Genomic DNA, 23,454 nt, shown 5'->3' with positions numbered 1-23,454 from the left:
GTGGGCTTTGGGGGTTACCCGCTCAGCATGCTGAGTGGATCACCGCCGAAGGCACCCCCCATGCCAATACGCCAATACGTCAATTTTGCGGATGTTACCGAAGAGGAATTTCGACGAACCATAAACAGCTCGAAGAACTGGAGGGGCCCAGGTCTGGAGCGGGTGCAGAATTTCTGGTATAAGAAATTTACCAGTGTACACAGTCGGTTGGCACACAGCATAAACCAGGTCATGAGTCGGCCGGCGGAATTTCCACCCTTCTTCACTGCGGGGATTACCTGCCTTATCCCTATGAAAGACACGGTGCAGAAACCCGCAAATACAAGACCGATTGCTTGCTTAGCAACCATATACCAATTCATAACGTCTATTATTAGTGGAAGGATCAATGCACACCTCGAGACCAATAACATTCTGTCCGAGGACCAGAAGGGCTGCCGATTTGGGCCAAGGGGTTGCAAAGAGAAACTCATTATCGATTCGTAATTGTAGGACAAGCAACTAGAGGCCAAAGAAACCTCTTCAGTTGCTATATCGATTATCCCAAGGCTTTTGATAGCGTTCCGCATACCTGGCTAATCAATATCCTACATCTGTATCGCATTGATCCGAAACTAATAAAGTATTTGGCGACAGTAATGGAAGGTTGGCATTCCACCTTATCAGTGCGTACATCTGAGGGTGCTTATACCTAAGACGCCATCCGTATACGGAGAGGCATCTTCCAGGGTAATTCGTTGAGTCCCGTTTGGTTTTGTATGGCACTGAACCCCCTGGCTACCGAATGATGCTAGAGGGCATGGTTTTGTAATAAAGTATGGCCTACGTGCTAAGTGCGAACTGGCACACTTGATGTACTTAGATGACATCAAGCTGTATGCTGGTACTGACAACCATCTTAGAAGTCTGTTGCGAATAATAGACATGTTTAGCCACGATATTCGGACGGATTTTGGATTAGACAAGTGTCGAATCCAAGCCATCCGCAAAGGTAATCACGAGTCGCATGCCGGACATAGCATTGGTGACCTCCACATCGAGGCTATGACCGAGACAGACTTCTACAAGTACCTTGCAATTCTGCAAGGAACCCGTGCTCGAGTTGGTGATCTGAAGGTTGCTGTGTTGTCCGAATTCCTGCGATGTGTAAAGCTGGTGCTGAAATTGCATCTCTCGGGGAAGAATAAAATAAGTGCGTTGACCAATCTGGAAAACGTCCAGCGGCGGATACGGACAACTATGTCCAAATTCCGAATGCATCATCCAAAGTCTGCCGTGGAGTGGATGAACCCGCCTCCTGACATCGGAGGTAGGGGCGTGGTTGACGTGGCGCACAACATCGTCGCCAAGTCGACTCGCTGCGCGCTTATTTTTACAGCAAAAAGCAGACGAGTCCCTTGCATGTGGCTGTCTGTAAGGCAGACTGCGGACTGACTCCACTTAACTTGAAGGATCGATCTTCCAATCCTCTGAGTGAAGTGAAGTCGGACCAGGAACAAATAGATGAATGTAAGCTGAAAGCAATGCACGGTAAACACGTGAATTGTCTTTGGCAGAAATTTGTCGTTTTGCATTTATCGAACAGATGGTTTTGTGCTGGGGAGCTCTTTGCTGAGACGGAGAAGTTCATGTGTGCCATTCAGAATGGCGTGGTCGCCACCCGAGCTTATAAAAAGCTCATCATGAAAGAACGGGTGGAGAACAACCAGCGCAGAATGTGTGGTTCGGCGTTAGAGACGTTGGACCATCTCATTTCTGACTGTACTGTTATGGCACCGGTGCAGTACATCACCAGGCATAACGCCGTGTGTAAGGTTATCCATCAAAACCTTGCACACATGCATGGGCTGATCACGGGAACATGTCCGGTTTACCGATATGAGCCGCAATTAGTACTTGATAGTTCTGCTTACAGCATGTATTGGAACCGGCAAGTTTTGACTGATCGCCATACTCTACACAACCTGACGTACTGTTAGTTGACAAGACGGGCCGGTCGGCGTATATTATTGATGTTGCTATCCCCCATAACAGCAACATCGAACGGAAATACGTGGAGAAGAAGGTTAACTATGAGCCACTGGCTCGGGAGATCGAAGAAATTTGGCGCCTCGAGCGGATGGTTGTAGTTGCCATAATATTGTCAGCTACACGAATTTTACCTAAATCCCTCATGGCTTCCCTTGATGTCCTGGGACTTTCGCACAGTCTGGTTCAAACCATGCAGAAATTCACCATTCTGCATGCGTGTTCGATGTTCCGGGGAGTTCTTGACGCATTCTCCCATTAACCAACCACCGGCCACCACCACCAGCACCCCTTTAGTTTTTAAGTAGGTAGGATCGTCCGAGTCTAAATGCTTGGCACTTAGTGCTAGTATTAGGTAAAATCCGGCATCTGCCGAGATTGTGATTACTCGGAAATAATAATCGTTGGCGCAACAATCCATCAGGGGATCAGGGCCTTGAAGTGTGTTAGAGCACTTCAATCAAGACCGTAACGGTACACTACAGTACACTGTAGGAGGCAATATGGTCAGCATTGCGCTCGCCCGAGATTATTACCCTGATTTGAATCAGGTACTCATTCACAGCTGAGTGAACTGGAATCCGACATCCAGTCACGACAACAAATCACTCTGCCACCAGTGAGATTTGAACCGCGACCTTCCATACGACAGCCTTGTGCTCTAACCACTCAGCTATCCAGGTACACAACCTTTTAATTACTCGTTATTTATCGGTCGCTAACCAGAGGCTAAAAGGCAGCATCAGTGGGACTTTTCTCGTTCTATTGCCCAAAATTTCAACTGCACCCAAGAAACACAAATTCCAGACACAGCATGCGTTTTCCTGTTTCCTAACACGTAAATACATTAATGTTTCGCAATTGCCTGAGCCGATCCGCTGGGCAAAAATGCATTTGTTAATACAAGAGCATGGGCATCATTTTGACCTTCGGAAATATATCTCATTAGGTAATAATTACATATGTTTTAGGGTGATAGCACTTTCGAATGAAAATTTACAAATATTTTTTGGCTCATTGGAAGACAATGGCGAAACGAAATAATTTCCATGCCGAGAAAGCACGAATACTATAATATAATATACTTAAGCGAGAAACATTACGTATTGGAGGGTAAATTTAAGTTCATTCTCTTAGGACAGAGAAGGGATACCATCGGATGGATTTCCCTTGCCCTGGACGAAACTACAACTTTCTGTTTTTAAATGCATTATTTGTGTTTAGTTGACTTAGATACGATTTATGCCTTAATTGTGCATCACTCACCAGATCTCCGAGAAATTTGTCCTCCTGAAAATATTTTAAAAGATTAGAATTTTCTTCCGGTAAAAATCAAATATGATTAAAGTGGAGCAGAGAATCTCGAAAATTAAAGATAATCTAAAGTGCACAGGTGAAAACTAAATATAGGGCTATGCAGTAAATATCACTATAAATAGCAGAACAACAGAATACCAAAAAGGAAAACAGCAATCCAAGACCACTATCGGTACGAAATTGTACCTAGAAAAATCTAAAATCTTAGCCATAATCCTCCTATTCTAAACTTAGGTCAGAAAAACCAAAATGAACGTGGGAACTCCCAATCCTCTCATTTCTTCTATCAGAAATTTGGATTTCCCACTTGACATCCTCTTCACGTCCAATCATATTTATGTAATGTATATCAATCAGTAGCACTCGCAGACAATGTCTTCAATTTATTCCCAGCAACCGCACGTATCTAACGAATTGTATATATAATTAATTACCCCCGAAATCACAGCAGATCATATCATAAAATTCCGAAACTCCTTCCTGTTTCCACGGGATCAAAGCCAGTCCACCCTGTCCCACATTTTAGTATTCTGCAAACGAAATCTTGCTCCACTCCGTAATTTGCAGGTGCCTTTTTCGTAATTGTTAATGTTAAGATATGTAGATATGTAGATAGGACCCACCCTCATTGGTATTCATCGAGGGATCCGAGGAGATTTCGTGTATACAAGCCGCTTTGCACTTGTCGGGCATTTGGAAGTTGGCATGTCCAATGTGAAGCAGGAAAGTAAAAGTTTCCACCCAATTGCTCGTGGTCATTTTACTTTTTCATTTAGTTGATATTAGTTTCGAATTGCGATTCGTGACGTGAGGGAGAACCCCCGGAAGGAAGCTATAATCGAAGAAACTTGAAATGTGACTCTTGATCCCACTTGAGAACTTGAGATGATGGCGAAATTCCGGTGAAAATCAACAGAAGTTGGGAAAACTACCTTGGAAGCTTAGAGGTAGTTGGAATTAGAGTTACAGTTGAAAGATGACCCTCTATGCTTCGGAGGAACGGATGCATACCTTGAATGCGTTATTAGGACGCTGGGAAATAAAAAGGGTGGATTTAGTATGATTTCTTGCTTAGTAGTAATCCGAGAATTTATCATGGAAATTTTGATATTGTAAGGACAAGTTGTACGAAGAAGATCCTATAGAAAATGTAAGGATTGAATCCAATTGTAGCTTTTCCAAGACAAATGTTAAGATAGAAACAGGGAAACAGAGTACATGTGTAAGTTTTCAGGCACGTCTTTGGATACCCGGTGAAAGAATACTCATGGATACACTCTTGAAATGAATGGATTTTGCGTGGTCTGTGAATCTCTCATGTCAGCCAAATAGGGATAAAGGAGGTACCTAAAATATTGCACAAAACAAAAGGAGAGATAAGGTAAGGATGTCATTTCCGTAATCAAGAAAAAGGTTCGCTACAATGGTAGCCAATCTACAAGAGGCAAATGGAAACCTGCCATAAAGAAGAATCCCTGTGGTCCAAGGTGTAGAAGAATTGGGGTACTGGGGCACCAGAAAATAACGATTCCCCTTTTCAAATTACCTCTATGACGTTAGAAAAAAAGAGCAAGCGGGCAATGTTCATGATCATTGTCAACTTGACCTCCACAATTTCAGCATACAAAACGCAATCCTAATGGATGATAACATGTGTTGATTAGATGACATATTTCAAAACCAAGGGGAACAAAGGAAGAACAAAGCGTTGAAACCGAATCAGTCAACCGTGAGAAGCAGGTTTCATTTGAGAAGAAAGACGAAGTTAAACATCGATAGGGACATCAGAAATAAAGATTTATAACCTATCACCCCCACGCAAGAAGCACTTATGCAGAGAAGCATAAGCAATTAAAGAGAGCACGTGTGTGTGGGACTTAAGAATACACTCAAAGTCTTCCCGGCATGTCATAAAAAGTAATTACAAGATATAGTGGAGAAGAAAGCTTTCTACTAGCTATAAGGTCAGTTGGGTCTCAACTGAACGACACTGCACGAGCAATCAGACTGACCACTTGGTGATCAACAGTAGATTTAGGAGTTCTTCCCCAGATGTGCGTAACAAGATAGGTGCTGACATCAGCCTCGAAAGGGATCATCATCTAACGATCTATTACGTTCGCTTGCGTCTTGCGTCCGCCACTTCACGCAGCGTTGAAGATCTGTGATCCCCAAATTTCAACACTGACGGTTTTTATGACTCAGCTGTCTCTGAACAGTGGGGGGAGCTATTTTTCTGATCCGGCTGCAAGTACGCTGCGGAAACCGTCTGAGAATATCGATGAGCCGTCATCAAAAATACCCTTTTCTGAAGTACTACACAGGTCGTCGGCGAAGTCCCGAGGGAGCATCATAAAATCTGAATGACTGCATAATCGTGGAAGCGGATCGATGAACGGAAGAGGCTCAAGGCTTTATTGAAAATTTCAGCGTAATGTGCTACGTGATGATCGCAAATCTTTCAATGGTTCTTTGAAGGATGTTAACTTCAACTTCTGATCGATGATGACAAGTAACTGAAGAGATGGAAGGATATTTCTTAAATGTACCACATCCAGTAAGGTCCCTCCGCTTGCGGGTTGAATCCAGTCGCGGATAGCGACTGTTCCTTTAAGCAGAAAAGAAGTATTCAAACAGAGTAAAACCGCTGAACTTGATGGTCTGCCAGTAAAATTATTTATCGCGAAAATCTGCGGAATCCGAAACGTTTCCCAAAGAGTGGAAGAGGGGGGTAATCGCTGTGATTCCAAAAATGAGTGTAACAATTGGAATCGTATCTGCGTGCTCTCTGCTATCCCGAAACTTTGATCGAAAGTGAGCAGACTGGTTTTCGCTCCGGATCCTCCTGAATTGTGCGCGCTATTTAAATTTTTGCTCGCTTGAAAAGGGAGTGAATCTGGAGCACTTTACGCAGGGCGCATGCCGGAGAAGCTAGCTTTTATCAGAGCGACATATGATGATCCAAAATGTCATATTCTGCGTCGCTGTAAAATTTTGGAGGATTTTGAGGTCAAAAGTAGCCTGTCACTGACATTATTTCTTATTGTTATCGGTGGCATTCTTCGTGCTGCCTTGTTCTTAGGACGTAGAGGAATTCAATGGACGGTGACATCAAACACGTCGACTACGCTGAGAACATCTGTTTTCCTTCTCATCGGTTATAGACCTTGACCAAATAGCTCTGGATTTAGAAAGAGAGCCAAGCATAGTTGGACTGAAGATAAACACCAATAAAACCAATGTTCTCAGTCTGAGGGTCATCGCACTCTCCCTATCTGTATTAATGAGCAGAGCATCCAAGGCCTCAATCAATTTATATATCTAGAAAGTATGGTTTATGCCGGTAACAACGAATCGTATGTTACACGCATGCAGGAGAATCCACTCTCCCAATATGAGTCGCTCCAAGGGCACTTGGCGCAGAATAGCAGAGAAGGAGTGCAGGCATCTCAGTAATTCGTGTGGGAAGTTGAAGGGCATTTCGGATAACCGTGAACGATGGCGCGTGGATGTGATTGATCCACTATACCCCATCTAGGAGTAAATGGCAACCATATATATACGTTAATTCTGAAGGAAGCTCGTGTATCCAGAGCTCTTCCCTTCTCTACTCTACGGAGTATGTAGCACCTCACTTAGTGTTCGAATCTTTTAGTCAGGAAATGTTGTGCTGAAACAAGGAAAGCCGCGGGTAGAACTATGAGAAAAGAGAAAGTTCGTCCGACTTTCAAATATATAACAAGGATCAGAAATTATAAGTGTTATGAACACTTTTTGTAGGATGCAGACTGTAATCCATGTGCCAGCACAGGTAAGGTTAAAATCAATAGCAGCAATTTGAATGACAGGTTGACTACATGCCAGCTGAGAGTAAGTAAAGTTGAGATGTCACAGACTGACAGAATGCTCTAATAGACACGACAAATTTCAAGAAAATAATGAAGCCGAATTATGGAATAAATCAAAGATGAGCGATATAATCTTACTCTCAGCAGAACTATCCACGAGAAAAAAATATGAGGGAGCCGACGATGGAAGACAGCTTTCTTGAGTATCGTGTAAAAATCTTTGAAGCAACGGAACTAAATGACATTCATATTCATACGAAGTACACTTCCCACTCGCTGAGGTGGGATCACCGCGAAGTAATACCTCATAGAAAAGACACATTAAAATTATGTGTCCTTCATGCTTTCCACACTTAATTGACTTCCAAGTTCATTTTTGTATCGCTATTGGCGCATTTCACAGACCCCATTTTGCTTTTGACCTCTTTCATAACACCGTCGATAGCAGCGTTCTCTCTTCGTCCATATTCCTGAAAAAATAGAACATAATCTTCGATTCGGGACAGTCGAATCAGTATCAGGAAATTGTATGTAAGAGGACAAGTTACAATAGTCAGGGACGTACCCTCAGGAACAAAAATTCCTATTCCAGTTGTCTGATGCTTGACTTACGTTTGGCTGAACCTGGAACTTACGGGCGAGTCAGCGCTCGTGACGTAGTCTACTAATATCAATTTAATACATACCCCATTGATGTTGATAGAGACTTGTCGGCGGTTCCGTCCACTCACGATTCTCTTTTCAAACTTTCTACCTAGGGCGCAGGTGTTAAGCCAGCTAGTGGGTCAGAGCTACTTGCCCGAGCACCTTGAGAGCCTCACTCTCCAAGGACCTTCTAGTTCGTTCTCCATATTATCCCTAGCCCCCCTGCTTATTTTTGCGCCAAGGTTTATCAGTAAACGTTCCCTGCTGGCCTGTTGATATGTGACATCCTAATAGCGAAGCGTCCCCGAAAGTTATTTGACAATTTTTAGACGCAAGTCAGAAAAACACAACTTCTTCGAATTGAAAGTAAAAAATACTTTTCCATGTTGATCATTGGAGCTTTGCAGAGAATTTGCCTAGATGAGGTAGGTTCTTATTGATTGAGTACACCATTTATGATTTTCACTTTAAAGAAGGACCCTCATCATCCCCGAGGTCCACCAATTCAATATCCCTAAAAGCTGCCTGGTGTCCTGACTTACGCCATCGCTACATCTCAGACAGGTTCTGCGTCATCTTCTTTCTCTATCATAAATATTGCCCCTATACACTTTCCGGGCTGGATCATCCTCATCCATAAGGATTAGGTGACACGCCCACTTCAATGTGTTGAACCGGATTTTAACCACAACCTGATGGCCGGGTATCGCTCATGGATTTCGTCTTTATGTAGGTTACGAAATCGTCCATCTTCATGTACATGTTCCCATCATGTTCTTCGTCTTGCCTTTAATCATTAATGTGCAGTCCAAATTCTCGCGCCGCCTGCTCGGTCTGGATGAAAGTAGACTGTACATCTCGACTCTTCTTCTCATAATGTCAACATCGTCAAGGCAGGCCAGTAGATGTGGACTTGGACTTGCATTAACATCTGCATTGCGGATCACTTTTTCCAGGGCCAGGTTAAAGAGGACCCAAGATAGGGTATCCCCTTGTCCTAGACCGTTCTTGATATTGAATGGTCCTGCTGCTTTATCTAGCCTCGCACATCAATCACGGTCAGCCTGGTTAGTCTTATCAATTTCGTTGGGATACCGAATTCTCTCATGGCCTTGTAGAGTTTTACCATGGCTATACTGCCATAGGCGGCCTTGAAGTCGGTAGGAAAATGGTGCAACTGATGGCCATATTCCAACAGTTTTCCCGTCACTTGCCCAACAGAGAAATTCTGATCTGTTGCTGATTTGCTAGATTGAAGCCTGTTTGGTAATGTCCAATTATGTTCTGGGCGTGATAAGTCTCTCCGCGTGCCCACGTGCTTAGAGAGGAGGGCTGTGTTGTAAATGATTTCAGTATTCGCTTTCCGCGCAACCAGGTACTTCCAACAACCATTTCATGTGACACGACTAACTGAATAATCTGCAGTCCGTTATCAGTGGTATCCCTATGTAAGCTATGCGAGCCGGCGTATCGCTTGAATACGGGCTCCGTCCCTACTTGACTGTTGAAATCTCCAAGTATGATTTTGATTCATACTTGGGACAGGCTTCGAAGGCTCAACTGCTTCGAAGAAGGCATCCTTCTCCGACTCTGCAGTCTCCTCTTCAGGGGCGTGAACATTAATTTGGCTTATATTTCCGAATTTGTCTTGCAAACGTAGAGTGCATAGCTCTTCGCTTATGTTTTCAAAGCCGATTGCAGCGGGTTTCATTTTTTGACTGACTAAGAAACCTACTCCGAGCACAGGGTTTACTGGATGGCCGCTATAATATACGGTCTAGTGGCTCTTCTCCAGGGAACCGGTCCCTGTCTAGTGCATCTCTTGCAGCGCTTTTACATCAATCTTATATTGAGGCAGGGTATCGGGTAGTTGCTCAGCAGCATTCGTTCTATACAGGGAGCGCACGTTCCATGAGAAAATTCACAAATCGTTATTCCGTTGTCGTTGTCGGGTCCGTTGTTTCAAAGTCCATTCCGTCCGAGACTCCTTTTGTGACTTCGTAACATCGGTTTTCCGTGAAGTGTTGTCAGCCGTTGACAATTTCTCCAATCTAGGGTCGAAAATCACAACCGATAACAGCTACGATGATGAAATCCGCGCACGGTAATTGTCAGCCAACAGAGCCTATTTCAGCTTACAAAGACTGTTCCGCTCGAAACGTCTCACCATAGGGTCAAAGCTCTTACTGTATGATGACTATGATCTTGCCAGTCCTCATGTATTCCTTGGAAACTTGGGTTCTTAGCAAGAAGAATTGCGAACTCTTGGCCGCGTTCGAGAGAAGAATCCTCAGAAGAACTTTTGGCCCCCTGAATGTGGATGGACGATTCCGTAGCCTACACAATGACGAAATCTATGAGCGATACCATGACCGTCCGGTTGTGGATAAAATCCGGCTCAATAGGTTACGGTGGGTGGGTCACTTAATCCGAATGGATGAGGATGATCCCACCCGGAAAGTCTATAAGGGCAATATCTATGGTAGAAAAAGAAGACGAGGCAGACCCTGCCTAAGATGGAGCGATGGCGTAGGTCAGGACGCCAGACAGCTTTTAGGGATATCGAATTGGTGAACCTCGGCGCAAAACCGGGATGTCTGGAGTTCCTTATTAAGGCAGGCCTAGACCGGATACCGGTTGTTGCGCCGTTGATGATGATGATGATGTTGTCAGCCCTACCCAAACCTATCCAACCCCCAATTTGCTCCGTTTTTAGGCGCGGAACACTCGCGCTCATCCTTCTCCGTGTGTAGTGTTTCATTAAAAAAGGACTCCCATCGATCACCACATGGAGGTGGAGATAGGGTTTGGTAGTAGAGCTGTTGGTGTTGGTTCAGCAGGCATCTCCCAGGTTTTGTCGTGTGTACCGCGGAGTTTCGTCTGAATTTCCAATTATGCACTCAAATTTTGAACCCCTTCGCATCAAACAAAACCGGAAATAAATATCGTATGCGAGTACCTCCAAAGATAATTTACTCAAAACTCTGTTAAGATACTTTCTAGAGTAATTGTATCCTAGGAGTTAGATTAGATATATTTTAGAATATTTGGGCGAAGAGGCTGAAAACGTTCTCTCCTTAAATCTATGTATTAGGAGGCGGTCTTCCAGCCTCCCATTCGACATAATATGAAAATATATTACAAAAACGAGGGGAAGTACCGTGAATTCCTACAGAAAACACAAAAACATGACACGGATCTGAGAACACCCGTTTAAGACGATTATAAATGATAAACAATTCAAAAGAATTTTCGATTGATTCTTAAATGATTCACTGAATCATTTAAAAGAGTTTTCTTTAAACTTTACATTCATTCAATGTTGAAAATCTGGTTTCCGCGAAAACATTAAAATTGCAAATGCAAACAATAAACTTTTAACAATATAAATTTTGCTTCAAGGAATTGGGAAACAGGAATCAAAAACAAATACGGAAATTTATTGGCCCACTTTTATCTGATATTTGCTAGCCTATTACCGCGAACAGGATTCATAAATCTCAGATTTTATGTTTGACTAAGCCAATTTGAATGACAACCAAAAGATGTATCTGAAAAATTCGCTACTAGTTCACTCTCCATTTTCGTTCATTGGGCATGTGGTCATTATGGGCTGTGATGGGTTCATTTATTTTATTTCGCTAACTAGTGAGCTCCATGTTCACGTCTAGTTTTCTGAAATTGCAGTTGCAAGTTTGCACACATCATTGCCTTTCTCCATTTTATTATTTCACTGATATTTGGGCGAGGCCTTGGTTGCTTATTGCCTAATTGACAAAGTCTCGGTGGCGTGAGTTGTATTGGAAATGAGAAGGTCAGTTGGTAACTTTGATTTAATAGAATTTGCGATGCTTGGAGTTTGTTGCATTGTATTGTGTGGAAAGTGATTGTTTAGGAGTTCAAATTTCATTGTTTTAGCGGGGGTGCAAGAGGGCGAAACTGGTACCAAGACGTTAACTTATGCGAGCTGTGTTAAATCACTCGATTAAAATCGCCAAATCTTTCAATACAAGTCCATTAATTACTCACCTATAAAAGAGGGAAAAGATTTGCAGCTTTGTCCAGGAATATCGGCAATTCTCCAATTAAGAAACCCTAACCATAAAACAGATTGGAGGAAACTTTATAAGAATATTATGGTATTAAGCTATAATCATCCGAGCCACTAAAATATGACCAATTTTACAAGGTCTACTACTTTCGAACAAACCATTAAATCACACCTTTACCCAGGTGGTGCCTTGAATTTCCGTAACTGATCAAATCTTTCGATCTGATCGCGCCAGACTATGCGTCGCGTCAGCCTGGGATCTCAGACAGTAGAAAATAGTATGTTTCGGACGTTTCAATGCGGCACGCATGATCAAACAAATTGCAGACATGCTATGTATATATATAGCACATATAACTCTGATTGGATAAGGATTCATAAGCCACTCCGTGAAGAATTGTTCATGTTTGCAGCATTGTAAAGCGGTGACTGCACTTAGCAGTCGTCGGATCAATACCTGCAAGACATTTATATGCCTCATATAAGAACCGTGGGTTGTTGGTGGGGCAGTCAGGGGCCTAAACTTCCAACATGCTGACCTATTGTATGCCAATGGAAGTGGTCGACCCCGCACCTGCATGGTAGTCTCCAAAGACTTCCAGGCTAACCTGGTTAACGACCTATGTGATGACGACACCACATCGACTAAGCTAACCATAAAAAGTCAACAGAGAGAAAAAGAGATACTATGGTGCTCTGCATATTTCTCCCATGACGCAGAAGACATTCCCAGCGGAACATTCATCAGAGCTATCCAATATGCCAAAAGTAGAGGCATGGGGATAATAGCAGGATGTGATGTCAACGCTCACCACATATGCTGGGGAAGTTCGAACATCAATACAAGAGGATCGAGACTACTGGAGCATCTAGTAGGAACCGATTTGCAGATCCTAAATGAGGGTAATGAACCCACTTTCTTCAACATGGTCAGGCGAGAGATCATCGACATCACGGTGGCATCTCCTGACATCGCGGCTCTGATCGAAGAGTGGAGAGTATCAAACGATATCACAGTCTCGGATCACAGACACATTGAATTGAATGCCCGAGTCACGATCCCTGGGAAGCGCATCAAATCCATTGCTGGAATTGAGAAGACAACCCATATGATCACAACTAGCATGAGAGAAGCTTTCGAAAAAACCTGTCCACTCAAGATGCCAAAGAAGGGTAAAACACCATGGTGGAACTCGGATTTGGCAAAACAGAGGAGAGGGATGCTCTTCAATCGTGCTCTGAAGTGTGATTCAAGCACTAGCTGGAATCGCTATAAAGAGGCACAGAAGGCTCTAAAGAAGAGCATAAGATCGGCTAAACGATCATCTTGGAGACGCTTTTGCAAAGAGACTAACTCTCTTGAGGCAACCTCAAAGCTGAAGCGGATTCTGGTCAAAGAACGTAGCCAAAAACTGGGTTATTTACATTTACAGAGCGGGAGATACACAGAAAGCGATCAAGAAACGGCAAATCATTTGCTTGAAGTGCACTTTCCAGGCAGCATCCAAAATCTAATCTGGGGCCAACAGGTGCATACAGCCCTCAACCGAGAGACTGGAATCTGGCATGCAAAGTAGTATCACCGGAGCGTGTGAAATGGGCATTTAACTCGTTCCATAGATACAAGTCTGCAGGTCCGGATGGCATCATCCCTGCGCTAGTAATAGAAGGAATGGATGTCCTGGGTCTACACATTCGGAATATATATCGTGCATGCCTAGCGCACGCTTATATTCCAATTAAATGGCGGGATGTGAAGGTGTTGTTCATTCCCAAACCAGGAAAACCCACCTACACAGACGCAAAAACCCTTCGACCCATCAGCCTAACGTCCTTTCTGCTAAAAGGACTAGAAAGATTAGTAGATCGGTTCATAAGGGATACACACATTCCTAAGTGGCCACTTCACCATAGGCAACACGCCTACCAGAAAGGCAAATCCACTCCATGAACTTACGGCAAAAATTGAAAAGGCGATGGCCGAAAAAGAATATGCCTTAGGCGCATTCATGGACATCGAAGGTGCCTTCAATTATGCATGCATGGAATCGAACCGCTATTAATCGGTTGGATCTTTCACATGATAGACTGGAGAAAAATTCACATATCGGTCGGCCAGAAGTCTATTGAAACAGGATGTCTCAGGGGCTGTCCACAGGGAAGGGTTCTCTCTCTACTGTTATGGCTCTTGGTGATGGATAAAAGGACAAAAAAGTCTTCGCGCAAGCATTTGCGGACGACCTAGCCGTAATAATTACCGGCAAGTTTGCGGACACAGTATGTGACCGCTTGAATGCAACTCTGCATGTAATCCGCAGCTGGTGCCTCCGCAATGGACTCACGGTGAACGCTAGGAATACTGGACTAGTTATGTTCACTAGGAACGTCAGGTGGGGCAGCTATATGCTACCTACCTTAGCAGGGGCGGAAATCCAGCTCGCACAAACAGTCAAGTACTTAGGAGTACATTTCGACTCCTAGTTAACGTAGAAGCATCATATCCAGGAACAGTATCAGAAATCCTGCATATTGCTCTGGTGCTGTAGGAATGCGATAGGTAAGACCTGGGGACTTTCACCTAAACGGATATACTGGATGTATACATCCATAATAAAACCCATTTTGATGTATGCATGCATCGTGTGGTGGCGAAGACTGAACTTTGCTAACAGCAGGAAGCTGCTAACGCAGATTCAGAGACTTGGTTACACAAGTAACCATGAGTCTTTTCAGATTACAGACCTAATAATCTTCACCGACAGGTCAATCATGGAGGATGGACCGGGCGCAGGGGTGTTCTCGGAGAATCCGATTATAGAAAAATGACGACCATATTCCAGGCGGAGATATATGCCATTACATTGGCAGCAAACGAATGTCTGCGACAAAAATGGAGGGGTCGCACCATTCGAATCTGTTCCGACAGTCGGGCGGCACTATCAGGACTAAATGGCAACAACATATCAAGCCAATTGGTGTGGAGTTGTCATCAGATGCTGCTGAAACTTGGCCGACTGAACAAAACATTCCTGATGTGGGTACTCTAACATCGCCGGTAATGAGGAGGCTGACCGACTGGCTCGCCAAGGGTCCGGATCCACCATGGTGGGGCCAGAACCAGCTCTTGAAATTCGACCATCTACTGTCAAGTCTACTCTGAAGGGTGAAATTGCAAAGATTCACGCAACCGAGGGGAGAAATTTGGACTTTTGCCGGGAAGCGAAAATCCTTGTGAAGGAGCTTAGGGCTACTAGAGCGGCATTTTTGTTGTCCCTTAAGAAGTGGGACATGAAAACCCTAGTAGGGCTTTTGACGGGATACTGCTCCTTAAACTACCATATGGAATGTGAGGAGGAGGAGGAGACGGCCCTGCACTTTTTATGCAGCTATCCGGCATCCTCAGATCTCAGACGAAGACACCTTGGCAAGGTTTTCTTCAATGAGGAATCTGCACACTCTCTGCCTCTGGAGAATGTTCTAAGATTTGCTAAAGCCTGCGAACACCGTAGGCGGGAAGCCATTGAATAGGCAACTTACGGGGATAGTACAATGGGCCTTACAATGGCCTGAGTGCTCGGAGCTGCGGCTCCCCCCAGTTAACTAAACTACTACTCCCTGTTCATGGTATTCATCCGTAATATATCTTGATCTTCCAGGGTCAACCAAATAATACATTCAATAATGTGTAATAGTCTCTTTATCCTCACATTTTTTCTACCGCTTTAGTTTTCCCAATTATCCCTCTTTATTTCACAATTTCCATCCCGTCCTTCATGTAAATACAATACTTAATACTTCAGGTAATAACATTTTTTTGTTTTTATCAATCCAACAACTGGTCCCTTTCCCTTAAATTTCATAGCTCAACTTCAACTAACCCATTTCATATTCTCTTTTTTTTTATAAACTTATATTGCACATTATTGGCTGAGGAGAAAGACCTGGCGCACACTTCAGCGACAGTGTACGTTGCTTTTGACGCTGAGCTCGACATAGACTTTTAAGTTCAAGGCGCAATTGGAAAAACTATCCAGACAGGATGCCGTTTATCGTGACGATGGCCCAAAAAGCGAGAATTGACGAGTTAGGTAAGAAAAACTATGTCTTGTAGTACCCTCTGATTTGACTATACGCCCAGAGGATACTCTCCTTTTCGTCGTAAATGGTTTGATTCCTCCGATATTGGGGGCATTGGGTGCGGTACAGGAGCGCCGAACGAGACGGGAACTTCAGTGTTCAGAGTGGTACCAGATCAAGAGAGTTCAAAAGAAAATGCTGAAAAGATAATGCACTGCAAGCAATCGCAGTCAGATTCCTCACAGATCGGAACTGTGGAGGACGACCGGCATTACACTTCTATTTAGGTGCCTTGATCGTAATCAGTCTTAGAGAAGAATATTGAAAAACTTCATTTAGAAGAAATATTTGGAAGACATTTTGTGAAGAAAGAGAAGAGGAATAAATATGGAAAAATGACAGCCGTCGCGGAATATATAAGATTATTGAAATCTGATTATTCATTATTGAAAACAGATTACAATTGCAATCAGTTTTTGTTTCTTTGCCTTCGACCTAGATTCCTCCGATCATGGAATTGATCGCATCCCAGTCTTCCAAGCAAACTTCCATTCTCCGGGGAAAATTTTGCGGTGATAGCACTTTACCTAGAGTTTCCTCTAGGTTCCTCCTTTCTTCCACGAACCTAGAACATTGAAAGAATACGTGCGCTGGGTCCTCTGGGACCCCGTCGCAGTTTGGACAATTAGCTGAGGTGTCCAATTTAAACCTGTACAGGTATTGACGGTATCATCCATGGCCAGTGAGAAACTGAGTGAGATTATAATTTATCTCCCCATGCTATCTCTCCAGCAATTCCCGGATGGAAGGGATCAACCTGTAAGTTCATCTGCTGTCATCTGCTTATGGATCTCTCCCTTTCAGCTTTTTCCACTTGCGATAAGGGAGAGATGGATCTGGTGTTATAAATGTTCATCATTTCGGTTGCCAAAATGTCAATCGGCATCATTTCCGAGATGACGAACGCTGCATCGTCTGAGACGGTCCTGAAGACAGAACACACCCTTAAGGCTATTGTTCTTCAAACCGTACTCAGTTTATGTGCATTACCTAAAACCTGCAGCGTTTTTCCCCAAACTGGGACTGCATACAGCATGATAGAACTCACCACACTGAATATGAGCACCCTGCAAGTATGCCGCGGTCCTCCTACGTTCGGCATCATCCTTGCGAGAGCCATACTCGTGGTGAATGCTTTTTTACAAGTATGCTTTACGTGCTGCTTAAAATTAAGTTTTGCGTCTATCATCACCCAAGTATTTGATGGCCGACTTGGAAGTGATGATACGATTCTCGATTCTAATGCAGGCGTAATTTCTTTTGCGGCGCTTAATGATGAGGACCGCTTCCGTCTTTTCCTCCACGAGTGCCAGTCCAACACTCTCTAATCAAGCCCCAACAACACTGATTGCTTCGCTTGAGTACAACTCGGCATCCTCGAGATACTTTGCGACCACATCATAGGCATAACCCACCACCGTGGCCTCTCCGGAACCGAAAGGTTAAGTGCATCATTATACATGATGTTCCACAGTAGTCGGCCCAATACACAGCAGTTAAATGCATTCCTCACATCCAGGGTGACCACCACACAATATCAACTCCTTCCGCGAATTGCATTTTCGACCAAAGCAGTAACCATTGTGGTGGGCGTCAATGGTTGATCTGGCTTAATGGAACCCATACTGCCTATCTGAAAGGCCCCCTTGGCTCCCGACGCTGGGAGTAATCTATTATAAATAGCCCGTTCCAACATTTTCCCCATAGTGTCTAGAAGACATAAGGGTCTATAGCAGGACGGTTCCCCTGGAGGTTTACCAGTCTTAGGCAGCAGCACCAACTTCTGCCGCTTCCATGGTACAGGAAATATACCCACGGGCATGCACGTTTCGAGTAGCTCCGCAAACATATCCGGTCTACATGTGATGGCAAGTTTGAGGGCTTTATTCGGTATGCCGTCCAGACCCGAGGCTTTGCCGTCGCCTATTCGACTGCAGACCTCCAGTAGCTCGTCCCTGGTAACTGATGGAATCGGCGTCACATTCAAGGAACTCTGGAAGGTGTCAATACCCCCCCTTGCTGGGGAAATAACCCCGCGATTATTTTCCACACGAGCATAGAGTATGTGATCTGCGGAGATTATCGGCCTCTGAATCGTCCTGTCACGAATTGATAGGTGCTACCCCACGGATTTATTTCCGCTTCCAAACAGAGCTTCTTAAAACATTCCCTCTTACTCCGCTGGAGCAGCTTGAAGTTCTTGCGAGCTTCACTATAGGCATTCTCCTTTTGCCCTTGATCGATCCTGCCTATTGCCCTCTGAGCCGTTCACATCCTTGTGCTCTGTGGCAAATCGATCGAAGGCTGGCAAGTTCCCTATTTCACCAATAATTGGATCTTCTAATGGGGAATAAGCATCTCCTAGGCATCGACGAGTCACATGCCTTAGAGATGCTTTGTGTAACATGGAGAGCTCTATCCGTGGAGGTGCCTGCTTTGGTAGGCAGGTCTAGCCACACTTCCATGAATGTTTGCTCATCCATCGCTTTTGCAGACCATCCTCGTGTTTTTGTGGATTTCGGCTTCCGGGGTGCGTGTCTCCTACCTTGTGGCTTCGCCCTTAGTTCAAAGATGATTGCCTGGTAGTCGCTGTACGTGAAGTCTTCGCTTACTTGCCAGGACAAAAGTCAGATCTACAATTGAACCAGTTCCCCCTTTCCGATAAGCTTTTATAACACCTTCGGTGGCCAGAACTACATCTAACTGGGCGAATGCTTCTAATAAGCACCGCCACCTTGCGTTAGTCTCTCTCCTGCCCCACTCGATAGTCCACGCATTGAAGTCACCGGCTATCACCTTTGTGTCCCCCCCCCCTTGTGTCGTGAACAAAATCGTCAAACAGGTCTTCAAACTCAGGCAGTGTGAGGCTCGGTGGGGCGTACCAGCTATATAAGAATATATCGGTTATTTTTGCCCACGCAAAGCCGCCTGACCCATGCTATGTTGTATGGCTTGACGACCGCACGCCCATATCACCGCTCTACCAGTAGAATCTGTGACCCATACACCACCGTCAAGATTTTTGTATGTCTCACTAATGATAGCAATCTCTATCGCAGATTCGTAAGTGGTCTACGCAAGCAAATCTTGTGCGACCCTGCAATGGTTGAGGTTTATTTGTATTAACCTCATTTTTTCACTGCAGTTAACGCCTTCCTAAATTCCGGGCATTTACCACTTCCGGCGATATGCCGGTTATCCCTTCCTTCCTCTCCTTCGCACAAAATGCATTTGGGGTCTCTATTGCACTCTTTAGCAATATGTCCTTTTTCCCCACATCCTCCGACATCAATCGGACCGATCGATGCCACTAGTGTATGCTGTATTGGGAGAAATCTCTTAAGGCTCACTTTCTAGGAGGTCTCCGGGTAATTTGGTAGTCTTTTGCCAGTATCTCCCTCTATTTAAAGATTCGATAATGGGTTCTTCTTAATGCTGCTGTGGCGAACAAAGCAGCTCCTTGGGCTCTCGATAAGTGAAGTTGTTATTCCGACAGATGTACCCATTTATTGCTACAGAAAAATTGAACAAGATTTCCACCCAATCATATGAATACAGAACCTACACTCAAATAAAGCGGCACCTGCTGCGATCTGTTTGTCCGTAAAGTCAATTCGTCTTTGGAGAGAATAGTGATGCCTATGTATTTACATAGTTTTTAATTTCATCAATCTTAATCCTCTTAAAGTTACGCTTCGTACATTATTGATTGAGCACCAGAATCGTCATAGTTAAACTTTACGTCTGTATGGAAAAGGACAGGTGGAATGAGGAGAGTCAACGAAACGCCCTTGAAGCGTTTACCGAGAAATGTAGCATGAAACAATCAATATATTCACAACCATCATGAACGAAGCCAATCAATTCTAGGATTTATCAAGGAAAGCCTGTCAACTCCCTGTGGTTCCCCCCAAAGGTGATTCCAGTATTATCCCATTACATGAAAGTAAATACAGGTTTCAAGTCATGCAAAGCAGATGTCTTCGTATCGTCGCAATTTGCATTCAATCATCTTAGATACATTGACGACATTCCTTGATAAATGTACATTGGCGACATTCCGAAGACGGAGCACAATTTCGTCCTTTGGAGAGGATGTGAAAAGGAAGGTGTTACTGACATGAAGACATTCTACTGCCAAGTGGATTCCTTTCCAATGAAACAATTCCCAGTTAAATCAGGTCACCATCTGACTACATGATAAATTATCCTTTGAATTTGATAAGGAAGGAGCGGTGTCCTATCCTTAATGTAACATATACACATGTAGCTACAGTTTTGCAGCAAGTAGACTCCTCTAAAAAGAAATCCATTCATGAAAACATACCGAGAATTAGTTGGGACCAGGTACTGAAGTGGGGTCTCCAAAAAATGGCTAGCTAATTGCACACGACCCTCCTTGGTCCTTTCATTCTAAGATGAATAAGGGAAGAATTTCGGTGCCTTATTTTCCTTTGAGGAGCATAACTTCTAATTAAGGTTTCGAAATGCGTTTTGGAGCGTTTCATGGAGCGAGGTTGTGCAAATGAGCTTAACTCAGAATGTGGAGCCATTTGCAAATACAAGGATTCATGCTAATATCAGAACGATTGTGGTTTGTACTTATGTATATTTATATAGGGGTTAAAGTTTCCTTGGAAGTACCAGCCTCGTGTTTACGTACGAACATATTGTATTTGATCTACTGAAGGTGCCTAAATCACAGACGAGTGTCGTATAACAATATTCATAGCTTTTATCTGAATTAAATTGAGAAATAACAAATTACATAGCCTGACATGTTGGGCGTACCTAGAACGTGTCAAAGGACATATCAAGGGATATTTTTCATAAGACGAAACGCTATTTTCTTTTCTTGGAAAGGAACCCGAAAATAGAAATAGGTCATTGAAGGAAAGGGCTGACTTGACCGATTTAGAAAAGGAATTCCCATGACGTCCATGAAGACATACTTGTAAAGGGCATAAGAAAGCATTCCTGCTGTTCATGTGTTTGATGAAGGAAAAGGGATCCTAATAGAGTTTAAAACGGAAACTAGGTTATCCAATCATTATTTAGAAACGAGATTGTTGTTCACTTTGATGGAATATGCTGCAGACATCGGCCTGAAACTTGGACTGACAAATGACAAGCATACACAATTAAGTGGTGGAATCAACAAGCAAATAGTCTTGGTGTTACATAATCCAAAGGTTTTTGTGGGTATCTACAAATAGCTCTTGATTATCCTTGGATTTTCGAGATTATCTCTTCTCTATGAATTAATAAAGTTGGTCTGTCCTGGTCGTACCCTCATGTGTGCTGTCCTGACTGTGGCAAGGTGTGGAGCATATCAGATGACAAGGATATGTTTAGGGCAGTTTACCCTCCTTTCTCGAATAGTGTTTATATATAGAGAACATAGAAAATAGTCCTGAATCACATAATGCGTATCTTTGGTATTGATGGCTTATACTGCGTAGTTTAATTGACATTGCTATGATTCGTGGGTGACTTCTCTTGCATAATTTCCTATAATGGAGGAATTGAAACAATATTGACGTTACGTAAGAGTGAAGGGGGATAGTACTTAAATAGCGAGACCTAGAAAAGTAGGTCAAACCAAAAAAAAGCAAAAGAAATCTTTTGAGACGGAAGAACTGCTGCAGAAGTATCTGTCAAGAACTTCTACCACAAATTTAAGACAAACATCTTTCTGACGAAACAGCACTTAGCAAACCAATTTGACTCGTGTCAAGTCACGGGAAGTAAAGACCCAATAAAGTAAGAGGGTTGAAGGCAGATTATATTGTTTTTGTAAAAAAATGGTCAATTGACAAGGAGAACTGGAAGAGCGCAATAATGCATTTGGATCTAGTCCTTGAAGCTTGTTAAGGCACTGCATTCGGAACGGCAACGGTACCCTAGGAGGCCAAATATCAGCATTACACCCATCCGTAATTATTACCCTTATTTGACTTAGGTACTTATTTACAACTGAGTCGAGTGATATCCAAAATCCGGTCATGATATACATCCCTCTGCCACCAGTGAGGTTTAAACCGCGACCTTGCATTGTACAAACCTAGTACTCTAAACAAACAGCCAACCGGAGACAAAGTGATAATTACCGATGGCTAATTGAAGGAGGGTTCAGGATATGAGCCGCATTTTCTGGCGCGCATGTGTCAAGCTCATCATCTTATGCGCCATGCCAATTTCTTCGTCCTTCATACCAAGAGGTCAAAACGAAAATGCGAGCTCATAAAATTGGCCAATGTAGTTTCCATAGTAGTTTAGTTTAGTTTTGTTTGCTGGGGGGAGCCGCAGCTCCGAGCACTCAGGTCATTGTTAGGCCCATTGTACTATCCCCGTAAATCGCCTATTCAATGGCTTCCCGCCTACGGTGTTCGCAGGCTTTAGCGAATCTGAAAATATTCTCCAGAGGCAGAGGGTGTGCGGATTCTTCATTGAAGAAAACCTTGCCAATGTATCTTCGTTTGAGATCTGCATAAAAAGTGCAGGGCCGTCTCCTCCTCCTCCTCCTCACATTGACTGCACATAGCCGAAACCACTACCCTAAACTTTTCCATATGGTAGTTTAAGGAGCAGTGTCCTACTAGCGTTTTCATGTCCCACTTCTTAAGGGACAACAAAAATGCTGCTATAGTGACCTTAGGCTCTTTCACAAGGATTTTCGCCTGCCAGCATTGTAGTACGTCAGTTTGTCGGCAGATTCCGAGTAGAGTTTTTAATAAGATCCTTATTATTTCCAACTGGTTAGTCACTTAACCCACAATACTGGCAACGTGCCAAATTCGCTCTTTAAACCAAAATGTTGAGGCAGACTCACCAACAACCGTAGCTCCGATCGAAAAGTTTTGTCAGGCTTTGGTATTAAGTAAGAGACTTTATTTTTATGACCCAAGTTGACCCAAGCCCCCTGACATCGAAGCTTGCGTGCTGCCGCTTTATCCCTATTGACTGGACTGCCTTTTCGATGATGATGCTTCGCTAAGAGCCCGAATCAAGGAGGGCTCTTAAGATGATTAGTTGACCTACACTATCACCTTGATTCTCGCGGTGACCAATAACACGGTCTGGGTAGTTTCGGGATGGTTCGTCATGAGTGCTGCCGTTGCAGAGGCTAGCTGCTTTGCGACTTCCTTGGAGTTTGTCTTCTCCTCACCATCACTATATAGTACTGTATGATGTTTCTTGCTGCACGTGCGGCAACGATTTTTCGATGAGCAGTCCTTGACACTGTGATCTTTTTTCATGCAGTTGTAGCAGGCCCTTTGTTCTCGAATTAGGTCTCTTCGTTGAGAAATACTAATTGCCTTAAACTTGCTGCATTGAATACTAAAATGATCCTTCCGGCAACAACTGCATGCGATTGCTTCATTCGCCATGAGCGCATCTAATTTACCTATTTTTTTGTCGTGCCCA

The 23,454-nt window shown here is 43.6% G+C and overlaps 1 protein-coding gene across 4 annotated transcripts in view; it reads right to left on the bottom strand.

Moving 5' to 3' along the window:
• LOC119652498 (pyrokinin-1 receptor-like) overlaps positions 1-23,454 on the bottom strand; it is a 222,782-nt gene that overhangs the window by 154,883 nt on the left and 44,445 nt on the right. For 2 of the 4 annotated variants that reach the window (XM_038056681.1, XM_038056684.1), the window contains exon 2: positions 3,295-3,318. The exons of the other annotated variants lie outside the window; for them this stretch is intronic. The gene's annotated coding sequence lies outside the window, so the exon portion shown is untranslated. The remainder of the gene's footprint in view (positions 1-3,294; positions 3,319-23,454) is intronic. 4 annotated transcript variants of the gene reach the window in all.

This window comes from Hermetia illucens, chromosome 3, assembly GCF_905115235.1.
Source record: "Hermetia illucens chromosome 3, iHerIll2.2.curated.20191125, whole genome shotgun sequence".
Taxonomy (NCBI): Eukaryota; Metazoa; Arthropoda; class Insecta; order Diptera; family Stratiomyidae; genus Hermetia; species Hermetia illucens.
Note: the sequence above shows the minus strand (reverse complement) of the source record. Positions and strands in the feature narration are given on the sequence as shown.